A 14,705-nucleotide genomic window follows, 5' to 3' on the forward strand; every position below is an offset into this window, starting at 1 on the left:
GGGAGGATTTCGATGCCCCGTGACCCCCCGGTACACGACTCTAGCGGCATCATCAAAACTCGTGATTTCGAGCATTTCTGGCTGTTTTCGTGGGCCATAGTCCATGTTTTCGTGTCCCGGGAGGATTTCGTTGCCCCGTGACCCACGGTACACGACTCTAGCGGCATCATCAAAACTCGTGATTTCGAGCATTTTTTTGCCGTTTTGGTGGGCTATAGTCCATGGTTTCGGGCCCCGGGAGGATTTCGATGCCCCGTGACCCAAGGTACACGACTCTAGCGGCATCATCCAAACTAGTGATTTCAAGCATTTCTGGCCGTTTTCGTGGGCTATAGTCCACGATTTCGGGTCCCGGGAGGATTTCGATGCCGCGTGACCCCAGGTACACGACTCTAGCGGCATTGTCAAAATTCGTGATTTCGAGCATTTTTGGCTGTTTTCGTGGGCTATAGTCCACGGTTTCGGGTCCCGGGAGGATTTCGATGCCTCGTGGCCCCCCGGTACACGATTCTAGCGGCATCATCAAAACTCGTGATTTCGAGCATTTCTGGCTGTTTTCGTGGGCTATAGTCCACGTTTTCGTGTCCCGGGAGGATTTCGATGCCCCGTGACCCACGGTACACGACTCTAGCGGCATCATCAAAACTCGTGATTTCGAGCATTTTTTGGCCGTTTTGGTGGGCTATAGTCCACGATTTCGGGCCCCGGGAGGATTTCGATGCCCCGTGACCCACGGTACACGACTCTAGCGGCATCGTCAAAACTCGTGATTTCGAGCATTTCCGGCCGTTTTCGTGGGCTAAAGTCCACGATTTCGGGTCCCGGAAGGATTTTGATGCCCCGTGACCCACGGTACACGACTCTAGCGGCATCGTCAAAACTCGTGATTTCGAGCATTTCCGGCTGCTTTCGTGGGCTATAGTCCACGTTTTCGGGTCCCGGGAGGACTTCGATGCCCCGTGACCCCCGGTACATGACTCTAGCGGCATCGTCAAAACTCGTGATTTCGAGCATTTCTGGCCGTTTTCGTGGGCTATAGTCCACGGTTTCGGGTCCTAGGAGGATTTCGATGCCCCGTGACCCACGGTACACGACTCTAGCGGCATCGTCAAAACTCATGATTTCGAGCATTTCTGGCCGTTTTCGTGGGCTAGTCCACGGTTTCGGGTCCCGAGAGGATTTCGATGCCCCGTGACCCACGGTAAACGACTCTAGCGGCATTGTCAAAATTCGTGCTTTCGAGCATTTTTGGCTATTTTCGTGGGCTATAATCCACGTTTTCGGGTCCCGGAAGGATTTCGATGCCCCGTGACCCCCGGTACATGACTCTAGCGGCATCGTCAAAACTCGTGATTTCGAGCATTTCTAGCCGTTTTCGTGGGATATAGCCCACGGTTTTCGGGTCAGGGGATGATTTCGATGCCCTGTGACCCTCGGTACACGACTCTAGCGGCATCATCCAAACTAGTGATTTCAAGCATTTCTGGCCGTTTTCGTGGGCTATAGTCCACGGTTTCGGGTCCCGGGAGGATTTCGATGCCCCGTGACCCCCCCGGTACACAACTCTAGCGGCATCATCAAAACTCGTGATTTCAAGCATTTCTGGCCACTTTCGTGGGCTATAGTCCACGGTTTCTGGGGTCCCAGGATGATTTCGATGCCCCGTGACCCACGGTACACGACTCTAGCGGCATCATCCAAACTAGTGATTTCAAGCATTTCTGGCCGTTTTCGTGGGCTATAGTCCACAATTTCGGGTCCCGGGAGGATTTCGATGCCCCGTGACCCACGGTACACGACTCTAGCGGCATTGTCAAAATTCTTGATTTCGAGCATTTTTGGCTGTTTTCGTGGGCTATAGTCCACGTTTTCGGGTCCCGGAAGGATTTCGATGCCCCGTGACCCCCGGTACATGACTCTAGCGGCATCGTCAAAACTCGTGATTTCGAGCATTTCTAGCCGTTTTCGTGGGATATAGCCCACGGTTTTCGGGTCAGGGGATGATTTCGATGCCCTGTGACCCTCGGTACACGACTCTAACGGCATCATCCAAACTAGTGATTTCAAGCATTTATGTATCGCTTATCTTGCCTTCCCAAATTTAATTTCAACTTCGACTGCTATCTTGTTGTCTTGCTTTTGACTTATGTCCTCAAATTTCTTTTGCTATTTTGCTTCCTTTTACAGAACCACCAAGTCACTTCCTCGTTACCTCCCTTACCTGAAGGTGGGAGGTTGAGGATCGCGACATCGTTGCTGATGATGTACAGGGTACTTCTCGCCCTGAGAGTGAAGTTGCGGGATCTCACAAATCCGCGGCTTCCTCTGAAAGAACTGGATCGGAAGCTTCTGATTCAGTGCCATCTCTCCCTTCCGCTGCTTCCCCGAAGAACAAGAGGAAAAGGGAAGAGGTTGAAGACTCGGGCACCTCCAAGCTCAATGCGTCACCTGCCGAGGGAGACGCTCCCGAGGAAGAGGCCTTCGACCCCTACGACGCCGCCCTTGTTAGCTCGTAAACTATCTTGCCTTTCTTTTTCCCTTTTCGCATACTATTATGTGCTTATTCTCATACTATCTTGTGGACAGTGGCGAAGAAGAAGAGGAACTCACTGTCAATGTGACTACTTTTACAAGCACGTCACAAACTTTGGTTCTATCAGAAACTCGCCAAGCAGCGGGGGAAGCTTCGCCTCCTCTGCAAGATCCAGGAACGTCGGATCCTGCTGCTAGCTCCCGAGCCCCCTCGCCGACGAGAGCAAGGGTTGAACTTGGCGAAGAAAAGGGCCTTGTAGCTGGAAATTTTGTGACTCCCTCCTTGGATGACGTAAGTATTTTGCAGCTTTATTGTCCTTTATCGATTTACTCCTCTCATGATCTTTCCGTCGACTCTTTGACAGCCTCTGATGAAGGAATTCATCCGTCTCGGTACTCAATTTGTTGGGTACCGTGATACTGTGAATGGGCTGAAAGGTACTTATTTCCACCATCTCTTTCTTTTGACTATAATGTTTTCTTTATCTTGACTTGCTCTTTTCTGCCTTTGTTAGAGGCTCTTGCCAAAGCTAACGAGCACGTCGATGCCATCGCCTTGAAGCTTGAACAGAGTGAAAAAGCTCGCGAGAAGGCTGAACAGGATGCTGCCTCTGTTGAAGTTCTTCGTAAAAGACTTCATCAAGCGGAAATTTCCTTAAGCGAGAACATAACTCAGCAGATAGCTTGGGAGGAAAACATTATTGGCCGCTTGGAATCGCATAGTCGGCGCTTTGCCAGTAAGTTCCCGTAACATTGCCACCCAAGCTTTTCTTTGGAAGACATCTCTTTCTGTATTTATTGATGATTCGATGCTTTGCTTCAGCAGGAAAGATGGGCACTGATTTTGATCTTTCAGATCCTTAAGGGGGTCGCCTTCTCGACACTGTATCTCTCCTTGAGATTCATGGGGACCTGGCGCGCAGTAGCATTGCTGATGCACGGACTACTTTCACGCGCCTCTTCCCCTACTTCCCGAAGCAAAAACGACTCGAGGTCTTCTCTGATCTGGCGAAGCTTTATGCTCCTGACGAGGATCTTGGATTTGCTTTCCGGCAGGAAAGTCTAAAGGTCGGTGTCGAAGGTACCATGGCCTTGGTTGCTGAGAGCCGGCAATGCATCAACTGGGCGAAGGCTGGCGATGCGAACAAAATCGGTAAGGAGAGGTGGCAGTCTTTGATCAAGGCTGCCAAGCCACAGTCGAAGAAGATCCTCTCCTTCCTTGGATACAAGCCGGCTGCTCCCCCCAATTCTGCTAAACCGGAGGTCAAGTAGACCATCCCAATCTTTTGTTTCTTTTTATTTTGGTGGGTGTCGATATCCTTAGGATATGCAGCTGTCCCTGCGTGGCTTGCTTGGAGCCGATAGTTTGTAATAGATCTTCACTTGTGTAAATATTGCGACTTGTGAATGGAAAAAGGAGAAAATCCTCATTTGGTCAATTTTTTCTGATCTCCAGTTGGTGTTTGATAATTATTCGAAAGCTCCTAGACGATCATCTGCTTCCCCTGCTACATCTTACTCTAGACGTACTTGTGATGATATTTCCCTGGATGTTTCTTCGCACACTCCCGCGAAAAAATTGGAATTGGCTGAACTTCGACAACAACTCCACACTGTGAAGAAACAAGCTCTAACTGCTATGGATCAGATTCGAAAATCCTTGGAGAGTGAACGGGCTGCTATTGAAAAGGTTCGGGAAGCCTTGGAGCCAAGAGACTCTGCCATTGCCGAGGTTTCTCGAGCTACTAAACGTGAAAACTTCATGCTTGAGCTGATGATTGACGCAAGTGAAGATATGGCGGGTATGCCTTCTATAATATTCCCTTCTTTTTGTTCTGCTTAGCTTTTGAAGCTTATGAGGTGTCTATGTTGCTTGTAGGTTCCTTTCTTGATGCCTCTACCGAAGAACAACGTGTGAATTCTCGAGTGGGTTCTCTTCTGGAGCTCTCAAAGAAAAATAATATTGACTTCTGGGCAGGCGAAGATCGTGCTCGCCAAATCGTTCGGTTCCAAGATCGTGCTGCCCAGGTTCGTAAGCTTCGGGATTTCTTCGGCAGTACCTTGGCTATGATATATAATGCTATGTGATACGTCTCAAACGTATCTATAATTTCTTATGTTCCATGCTACTTTTATGATGATACTCACATGTTTTACACATACTTTATGTCATATTTATGCATTTTCCGGCACTAACCTATTGACGAGATGCCGAAGAGCCAGTTGTTGTTTTCTGCTGTTTTTGGTTTCAAAAATCCTAGTAAGGAAATATTTTCGGGATTGGACTAAATCAACGCCCAGGGTCTTATTTTTCCACGAAGCTTCCAGAAGACCGAAAGGGAAACGAAGTGGGGCGACGAGGCGGCGACACGCCAGGGCGGCGCGCCCCAGGCCCTGGCCACGCGGCCCTGTTGTGTGGGCCCCTCGTGTCGCCCCTAAACCTACCTCTCCAACTATAAGAAGCCTTCGTCGATAATAACTCCAGTACCGAGAGCCACGATACGGAAAACCTTCCAGAGACGCCGCCGCCGCCAATCCCATCTCGGGGGATTCAGGAGATCGCCTCCGGCACCCTGCCGGAGAGGGGAATCATCTCCCGGAGGACTCTTCATCGCCATGATCGCCTCCGGATTGATGTGTGAGTAGTTCACCCCTGGACTATGGGTCCATAGCAGTAGCTAGATGGTCGTCTTCTCCTCATTGTGCTATCATTGTTCGATCTTGTGAGCTGCCTAACATGATCAAGATCATCTATTTGTAATGCTATATGTTGCGTTTGTTGGGATCCGATGAATATGGAATACTATGTTATGTTGATTATCAATCTATCATATATGTGTTGTTTATGATCTTGCATGCTCTCCGTTTCTAGTAGAGGCTCTGGCCAAGTTGATACTTGTAACTCCAAGAGGGAGTATTTATGCTCGATAGTGGGTTCATGCCTCCATTTAATCTGGGACAGTCACAGAAAGTTCTATGGTTGTGGATGTGCTGTTGCCACTAGGGATAAAACATCAATGCTTTGTCTAAGGATATTTGTGTTGATTACATTACGCACCATACTTAATGCAATTGTCTGTTGTTTGCAACTTAATACTGGAAGGGGTTCGGATGATAACCTGAAGGTGGACATTTTAGGCATAGATGCATGCTGCATAGCGGTCTATGTACTTTGTCGTTATGCCCAATTGAATTTCACACTACTCATCATGATATGTATGTGCATTGTCATGCCCTCTCTATTTGTCAATTGCCCAACTGTAATTTGTTCACCCAACATGCTACTTCTTATTGGAGAGACACCACTAGTGAACTGTGGACCCCGGTCCATTCTTTTACATTGAATACAATCTACTGCAATACTAGTTCTTACTGTTCTTTGCAAACATCATCTTCCACACTATACATCTAATCCTTTGTTACAGCAAGACGGTGAGATTGACAACCTCACTGTTAAGTTGGGGCAAAGTACTTGGATTGTGTTGTGCAGGTTCCACGTTGGCGCCGGAATCCCTGGTGTTGCGCCGCACTACACTCCGCCATCAACAACCTTCAACGTGCTTCTTGACTCCTACTGGTTCGATAAACCTTGGTTGCTTACTGAGGGAAACTTGCTGCTATACGCATCACACCTTCCACTTGGGGTTCCCAACGGGCGTGTGCTTTACGCGTCAACAAGCTAATTTCTGGCGCCGTTGCCGGGGAGATCAAGACACGCTGCAAGGGAAGTCTCCCACTTCCAATCTCTTTACTTTGTTTTTGTCTTGCTTTACTTTACTTTATTTACTGCTTTGTTTGCTTTCTTATATCAATATACAAAAAAAAATTACTTTATCTACTATCTTGTTTGCTTTCTCCATATTAAAAACACAAAAAAATTAGTTACTTGCATTTACTTTATCTAGTTTGCTTTATTTACTATTGCTAAAATGGGTACTCCTGAAAATACTAAGTTGTGTGACTTCACTAGCACAAATAATAATGATTTCCTATGCACACCTATTGCTCCACCTGCTACTACAGCAGAATTCTTTGAAATTAAACCTGCTTTACTGAATCTTGTTATGAGAGAGCAATTTTCTAGTGTTAGTTCTGATGATGCTGCTGCCCATCTTAATAATTTTGTTGAACTTTGTGAGATGCAAAAGTATAAGGATGTAGATGGTGACATTATAAAATTAAAATTGTTTCCTTTCTCCTTAAGAGGAAGAGCTAAAGATTGGTTGCTATCTTTGCCTAAGAATAGTATTAATTCATGGATTAAATGTAAGGATGCTTTCATTGGTAGATATTATCCTCCTGCTAAAATTATATCTTTGAGAAGTAGCATAATGAATTTTAAGCAATTGGATTATGAGCATGTTGCTCAAGCATGGGAAAGAATGAAATCTTTGGTTAAAAATTGCCCAACCCATGGACTGACTACTTGGATGATCATCCAAACCTTTTATGCAGGATTGAATTTTTCTTCACGGAAGCTATTGGATTCAGCTGCTGGAGGTACTTTTATGTCCATCACTCTAGGCGCCGCAACAAAGCTTCTTGATGATATGAAGATTAATTACTCTGAATGGCACACGGAAAGAGCTCCACAAGGTAAGAAGGTAAATTCTGTTGAAGAAACCTCCTCCTTGAGTGATAAGATTGATGCTATAATGTCTATGCTTGTGAATGGTAGATCTAATGTTGATCCTAATAATGTTCTGTTAGCTTCATTGGTTGCCCAAGAAGAACATGTTGATGTGAACTTCATTAAAAATAATAATTTCAACAACAATGCTTATCAGAATAATTCTAGTAACAACTATAGGCCATATCCTTCTCATAATAGTAATGGTTATGGTAATTCTTATGGGAATTCTTACAAAAATAATAGGAATGTACCCTCTGGTCTTGAAGCCATGTTTAAAGAATTTATTAGTACACAAACCGCTTTTAATAAATCTGTTGAAGAAAAGCTTGGTAAAATTGATATTCTTGCTTCTAAGGTTGATAGTCTTGCTGCTGATGTTGATCTTTTGAAATTGAAAATTATGCCAAATGAAACTAAAGATATTAAGTCATTTGCTACAGCAAACGCCATCCAAGTTCGAATTAATGAAAATATTAGATTGATGGCTGAATTGCGTGCTAGGCGGAGTTGCACCATTTGCCGTGTTGGAGGCCCGACGTACTTGGTGCCTAGGCCTCTCATAAGATCAGCGGGATTGATGTATGGATTTCCCAAATCATCGAAAGCCTCTGACGTCTCTTGCTGTTGGCGACTTGAGTCTCCAATTGCATATATTTGATGGTATTTTGACATCTGACTTTTGTCGGGATTGGTGACACCGTCGTATAGATCGTTGAAGACCTCCCTAACAGAAGTGGATTTGTCGATGAAGTCGAGGCTGTCGACTCTGTCTGAATCACTGCTTATATTGGAGTCCGCAGACGACTCGAAGGACATGTTGCCGAAGATCTTGGCAAGGTTGTCGTTTGTCGTAGTTTTGGCGAAGCGCGGCGGCGAGATCTTCTCATCGCCTGTCTCGAATGATGACAAAAATTCCAACAGGTCGGAATCAATTGCTGCTAATTCCGACGAGTCCGGAACTTCCACACGATGTGATCCTTCCTTCTCGACGCGGAAGTGGAAACTCCCCAACGTCATCTCCATAGGCTCCTCCAGATTCGCATATGCATCCACATGGGACGGTGGGTGAGGAACAAAATCAACTAGACCAGTAGCGACCTGTTTACCTCTGTCCATCGCGTTGCTTGCTACCGAAGATGTTGATGATGTTGAGCGTGCCATCGAGATCAGATCCTTGTCGCCTCTAATTCCCACAGACGGCGCCAATTGACAAGGTTTTAACTTGTCAAGGCCTACGGATTGTAGACTAGGGTTTTAGCGGAAGTAGAGGGCAAGTAGATCTCGAGTGTTCAGCCGGAAAAGTACTCGACTGCCGAAAACTAGGGTTTTGTTGACAATGAATCGATCCTTTCTTTGTCCCTCGACTCCCCTTATATAGGAGGCGGAGCCGAGGGATTCGTATTACACACGATTACAGACATCGGGAGATTCTTTGAGTTCGACCCGTAAAGTTACAAATCACTTAATTCCTAATACAAACTATCTTTCCAAACTACTTCTTAACTGGGCTTCTGGCCTTCATAATCTTCGGGTCGTGGGCTTTTAGTAAACCCCGGGTACCATCTTCGGCAGACCCATTGGGGATGCCTATGTCGTCAGGTCCCGAGAGGATTTCGATGCCCGTGACCCCCCGGTACACGACTCTACCGGCATCATCACAACTCGTGATTTCGAGCATTTCTGGCTGTTTTCGTGGGCTATAGTCCACGTTTTCGTGTCCCGGGAGGATTTCGATGCCCCGTGACCCATGGTACATGACTCTAGCGGCATCGTCAAAACTCGTGATTTCGAGCATTTTTGGCCGTCTTGGTGGGCTATAGTCCACGGTTTCGGGCCCCAGGAGGATTTCGATGCCCCGTGACCCACGGTACACGACTCTAGCGGCATCGTCAAAACTCGTGATTTCGAGCATTTCCGGCCGTTTTCGTGGGCTACAGTCAACGATTTCGGGTCCCGGAAGGATTTCGATGCCCCGTGACCCACGGTACACGACTCTAGCGGCATCGTCAAAACTCGCGATTTCGAGCATTTCCGGCTGTTTTCGTGGGATATATTCCACGTTTTCGGGTCCCTGGAGGACTTCGATGCCCCGTGACCCCCGGTTCATGACTCTAGCGGCATCGTCAAAACTCGTGATTTCGAGCATTTCTTGCCGTTTTCGTGGGCTATAGTCCACGGTTTTTGGGGTCCAAGGAGGATTTCGATGCCCCGTGACCCCCGGTACACGACTCTAGCGGCATCATCAAAACTCATGATTTGGAGCATTTCTAGCCGTTTTTGTAGGCTATAGTCCACGGTTTCGGGTCCCGGGAGGATTTCGATGCCCCGTGACCCCCCTGTGCACGACTCTAGTGGCGTCGTCAGAACTCGTGAGTTCGAGCATTTCTGGCTGTTTTCGTGGGCTTTAGTCCACGTTTTCGGGTCCCGGGAGGATTTCGATGCCCCGTGACCCCCGGTACACGACTCTAGCGGCATCGTCAAAACTCGTGATTTCGAGCATTTCCGGCCATTTTCGTGGGCTATAGTCCACGATTTCGGGTCCCGGGAGGATTTCGATGCCCCGTGATCCCTCGGTACATCACTCTAGCGGCATCGTCAAACTCGTGATTTCGAGGATTTCTGGCTGTTTTCGTGGGCTATAGTCCACGGTTTTTGGGGTCCAAGGAGGATTTCGATGCCCAGTGACCCCCCGGTACACGACTCTAGCGGCATCATCAAAACTCGTGATTTCGAGCATTTCTGGCCATTTTCGTGGCCTATAGTCCAAGGTTTCGGGTCCCGGGAGGATTTTGATGCCCCGTGACCCACAGTACACGACTCTAGCGGTATCGTCAAAACTCGTGATTTCGAGCATTTTTGGCTGTTGTCGTGGGCTATAGTCCACGTTTTCGGGTCCCGGGAGGATTTCGATGCCCCATGACCCCCGGTACACGACTCTAGCGGCATCGTCAAAACTCGTGATTTCGAGTATTTGTGGCCGTTTTCGTGGGCTAGTCCACGGTTTCGGGTCCCGGATTTCGATGCCCCGTGACCCACGGTACACGACTCTAGCGGCATCATCAAAACTCGTGATTTCGAGCATTTTGGCTTTTTTCGGGGGCTATAGTCCACGTTTTTGGGTCTCGGGAGGATTTCGATGCCCCGTGACCCCCCGGTACATGACTCTAACGGCATTGTCAAAACTCGTGATTTCGCGCATTTGTGGCTCTTTTCATGGGCAATAATCCACGGTTTTCGGGTCCGGGGATGATTTCGATGCCCTATGACCCCCGGTACATGACTCTAGCGGCATCGCCAAAACTCGTGATTTCGAGCATTCCTGGCCGTTTTCGTGGGCTATAGTCCATGGTTTTTGGGGTCCCAGGAGGATTTCGATGCCCAGTGACCCCCCTGTACACGACTCTAGCGGCATCGTCCATGATTTCGAGCATTTCTGGCCGTTTTCGTGGGCTAGTTCACGGTTTCGGGTCCCGAGAGGATTTCGATGCTCCGTGACCCACCGCCGCCCTTATTAAAGCAATCGTCGAAGCTCAAGCGGGGAAGACCAAGTTCAACAGAGAGAATGACGCGCTGACAATAGCCCTCGGAAATCCTGGACACCCAGGACGTGTACGAGGCAAAGGCGCCATTTCGTGGAAAGAAGGGTTTCCCTAGAACAATGATCCGTACAGTTATAAAGCCGTAAGAGAAAGATGGAACGGGATGCAGATCGTATGGGGAGGATGGAAGTGGAACTATTTTAGGTGAAGAAGATGGTGCAGGAACTAGTAAAAGACAGACGATCGGAAGGGCCGCATGAAGATCCTGCACCGGATGTCGGAAGCCAGCAGCGAGAAGCAGCGTGGCTTCCACGGAGGCCCCGGCTGGTGCTAATGCACCCTTGGCCACGGTTGGTGCTAATGCACTGATGATCGATATTGGTGCACCGGAGCCTCGCTACCCCATGGACGATGTACAGGAGATGAAAGAATGTGAGCTGCATTATCCAATGGGGAACATTTCCATGAAGGTGGCGATCGGTAGCGCTTTACCTTGTAAACCTGCAGCACTCCACCACAACAATCCCATTGAAGATGGCTATGCTCGTGTCACGGTGGATGACATAGTCCAAGGGTGTGAGGACCTAGAGATTGACTATGCTACACCCGAACGGGGTGTGAGACTTTGAGATGTCAAGCACCAAATCGTTCTATGAAAAAAGAAGTACATCAAGTTTCCAGGCGAGGCGCCAAGGCCACCGACCCCGAGGAATCACCCAACAAGTCCACCCCCCCTCCGGTGGTGGTGGTGGTCCACCTACACCTCCTTCACGTCAGCGGACGCCGCCCCCCAATCCACCTCCGGCGGATAAGCAGACGCCGCCCCCAGTCCACCTCCGGCGAAGAAGCAGAAGCAGGGGTTTACAAGGGATAGCAAGGCAACCCCCTCCTGGACTATTAACCCAGAGCCTTATGTACCTAAGACCACAAGGGTACCAATGCCATTACTGAAGCCTCTCCTCCCGCGACCTTGGGAACTTAGTGTCAAGGAAACCGACATGGCCGCGGCTACTCACCATGAGAAATGGAAGGCGGAAGTCAAGTTGAAAAAAGAGCCTGAGCCCAAGCCGGAATATACTGAGAAGCAAAAGAAGCGGGCTAAGGATTTTTTGACGACACCATCCCAAATCCAGCAGAATCTATCAGACGACTATGAACGTGAATTTCTTAGGCAGAAATGATTACGGGAAAAAGCCTTGGCGGAGAAGAAAGCAGCAAGTAAAAAATGCGGGAAAAAGTTTTCCAGCTTGGGGAACAGACAAAACAATCGACACCCCCCCCCCCCCCGCTCAAAGTGGAAGCCGATCCTTCCGTTGCGGTGCCCTTCAGAGCCGATATGGATAAGGACATTGAACTATTGGACCCCGCTATCCTAGCAGCTGCTAGCGCACAGGGAATGACTGTAACGGTGGCCAGAGAAAGAGCGTTCGAGTTCGTTATGACTCCTCGTGCATTGTTAGGCCTTGAGGATGCGCCAATAAGTGAGGTGGCATTTACATATGTGCTGAATGGGCCTCTCGTCGAGCCTGCGCCGGAAGCGAGTCTACCAACACAAATGCGAAAGCTTCCATATTGGTATAAGGATTTCATAAAAATAAGACCGGCAAAAAATATATTTATGCGAAAGTTAGAGAGGAGCATCACTTCAAACATTACTATGTACAAGTTCATATGAGTGAATTGTTCCAGTTGTTCAATCTGCGCGAGCTCAACAAATCTATCCTGAGTTGCTACGTTCTGTAAGTGATCAATTTATTTCTGTAATTAAATCTCTACCTCATCTCATTCATTGCCTGCACTATATTGTCCTAACTATATTCTTGTGTACGCTATTATGCAGAATGAAGCTTGGGGAATGCAAGAGAAGGAACATCCATGATGTTGGGTTCATTTTTACCACAAATCATTAATGGATATGTGTTACAAAATCACCCCAAGACGTGGAGAGAGACCTGTACAAGTTTCTTACAAAGCAGGAACTCAAAAGCGATATTCTATTTCCTTACCATTTTGGGTGAGTGTTTCTATCTTGTGCATATTCTCTTTTGTTTCCTCCATGTTATGTCTAATCGATGAGTTATGCATGATTGTGCATGTAACGTGTCCGCGGGTTCCACTGAATTATGCTAATAATTCAATTTGACAACTCCAGGGTTGAAGTCATGGACTCTCTGAATATGGACCCAAAGCATTGCACCAGCATAAGATTAATGCTGCAAAAGTAATTATTTTCAATCATTTGCGCACTATATCGACCTCTTTCGTTCATTTCCTGATATCAAGTAACTAATAACTCCCTTGTTCATTTAATTTCTTTGCCCTGCAAGGTTTAGAAACGGTTCAAAGATAACATAACCGGTGAATTCAAAGATCAGCTAACATTTAGAAGATCAATTAATGTTTCAACTCAGCCAAAGGGGACCAATCTATGTGGATACTATGTTTGTGAGTTCATCTGGGGAGTCACCTCTGAACGGAGGGCTCAGGATATCAACTTGCGGAGGAGTGACTTGCGGGATAAGCTTGATTCAGAAGCTCGCTTCCGACCAATTCAAGAGAAATTAGCAGAATTTTTGATGAGGGAGGTACTCCATCCGAATGGTCAACACTATTACGAGGACGACGAACTTCTAATGCATCCGACATCCACTTGAAAATTGTATATGGAAACTTGTTTGAAGTTGTATATGGTCACCGGCCCGAGATTGAATATTATATATTCCTCTTGAATTCTTCTTGTTTGAAATTTCAAACTTGTTTGAAATTATATATTCATATGCATCAACGTGTAACGTGTATATAGTAGCGTAGAATATGTGTACTGAAACTTCTTTGAAACTAAAATAAAACACAAAATAAAATATAAAACAAATAAAAACACCCTAAAATAAAACCAGATTTAGGGGTTTAAACCCTAAACATGCAGACCAACCGGGACTAAAGATACTCCGCCCCAACGCACGCCAGCAGCCCACGTGGATGACTCTTTAATCGCGGTTCGTAAGCAACCGCGACTAGGGAGGAGGGGGAGGGCTTTAGTCTCGCATAATTAGTCCCGATTCTGAATCCGCGACTAATGTCCGTTACCAACCGGGACTAATGTCCCTTTTTTACTAGTGCAAACACGAAATTAGTTATCACCTCCGATTCAAGGAATAAGACGCCCTCGTTTTACGTGCTTTTTGTTTTCTACCTCCGATTCAAGGAATAAGGCGCCCTCGTTTTACGTGTTTTTTGTTTGACTAAGAATTACTTCAAATATATAAAGATTGTTTGTATGAAATTAACATCATTAGAAAGTGTTTTTCAATACGAATCCAACGATACTAATTAATATAATATAACCAAGATTTAGTTGCTCAATTTTTATGGTCAAAGTTCATCTTGGAATACGTGTGCGCTTGTTTCTTGGAACGGAGGTAGTAGATGAGAACTAGCAAATCTCGTAATATAACCATATCTCCATTCATATTACCGAATTGGATAGCATTAATCGTGTAGCCTTCATGGGCTAATACTTTGGTTTGAAAGCATGTGTGGCCGTCGTGCTATTCAGGTTGTAGTATATGTGACCTTTTGTGTCTGAAAGCGCGCATCAATGACTGACTTGATCAATAGTCAAGATTATCTTGAACAATGGCACGTGCCCGGCCTTCGTATCTACACAAAAATCCAACGGCTTTGTCTGGTAAGTGGCAGGCATCCTCCGGGAGAGGCTCCCCAACCATGCGTCGTTAAAAATTTCAATGTGATCCGTTCAAGTACATCCTTGGATGCTCAACTTGATGAGTAAATTATGGCAGCCCATACCAACAAGTTGCAAATGTCGTGATTGCTTTCGGACGAGCCACCTAAGATCAGTTGGGTGCTTTGCGAGTGTTACCATAAATATACTTCATTTCACACAAAATAATAATAGCCAGTTAGACACAGTAGAGTGGCTGTCGTTAGGTGGTGCAAGTATCTATTATAATGTATTAATTTTAGGCTATTTTTTCGAT

The sequence above is a fragment of the Lolium perenne genome, chromosome 2 (genome assembly GCF_019359855.2).
Source record: "Lolium perenne isolate Kyuss_39 chromosome 2, Kyuss_2.0, whole genome shotgun sequence".
NCBI lineage: Eukaryota > Viridiplantae > Streptophyta > Magnoliopsida > Poales > Poaceae > Lolium > Lolium perenne.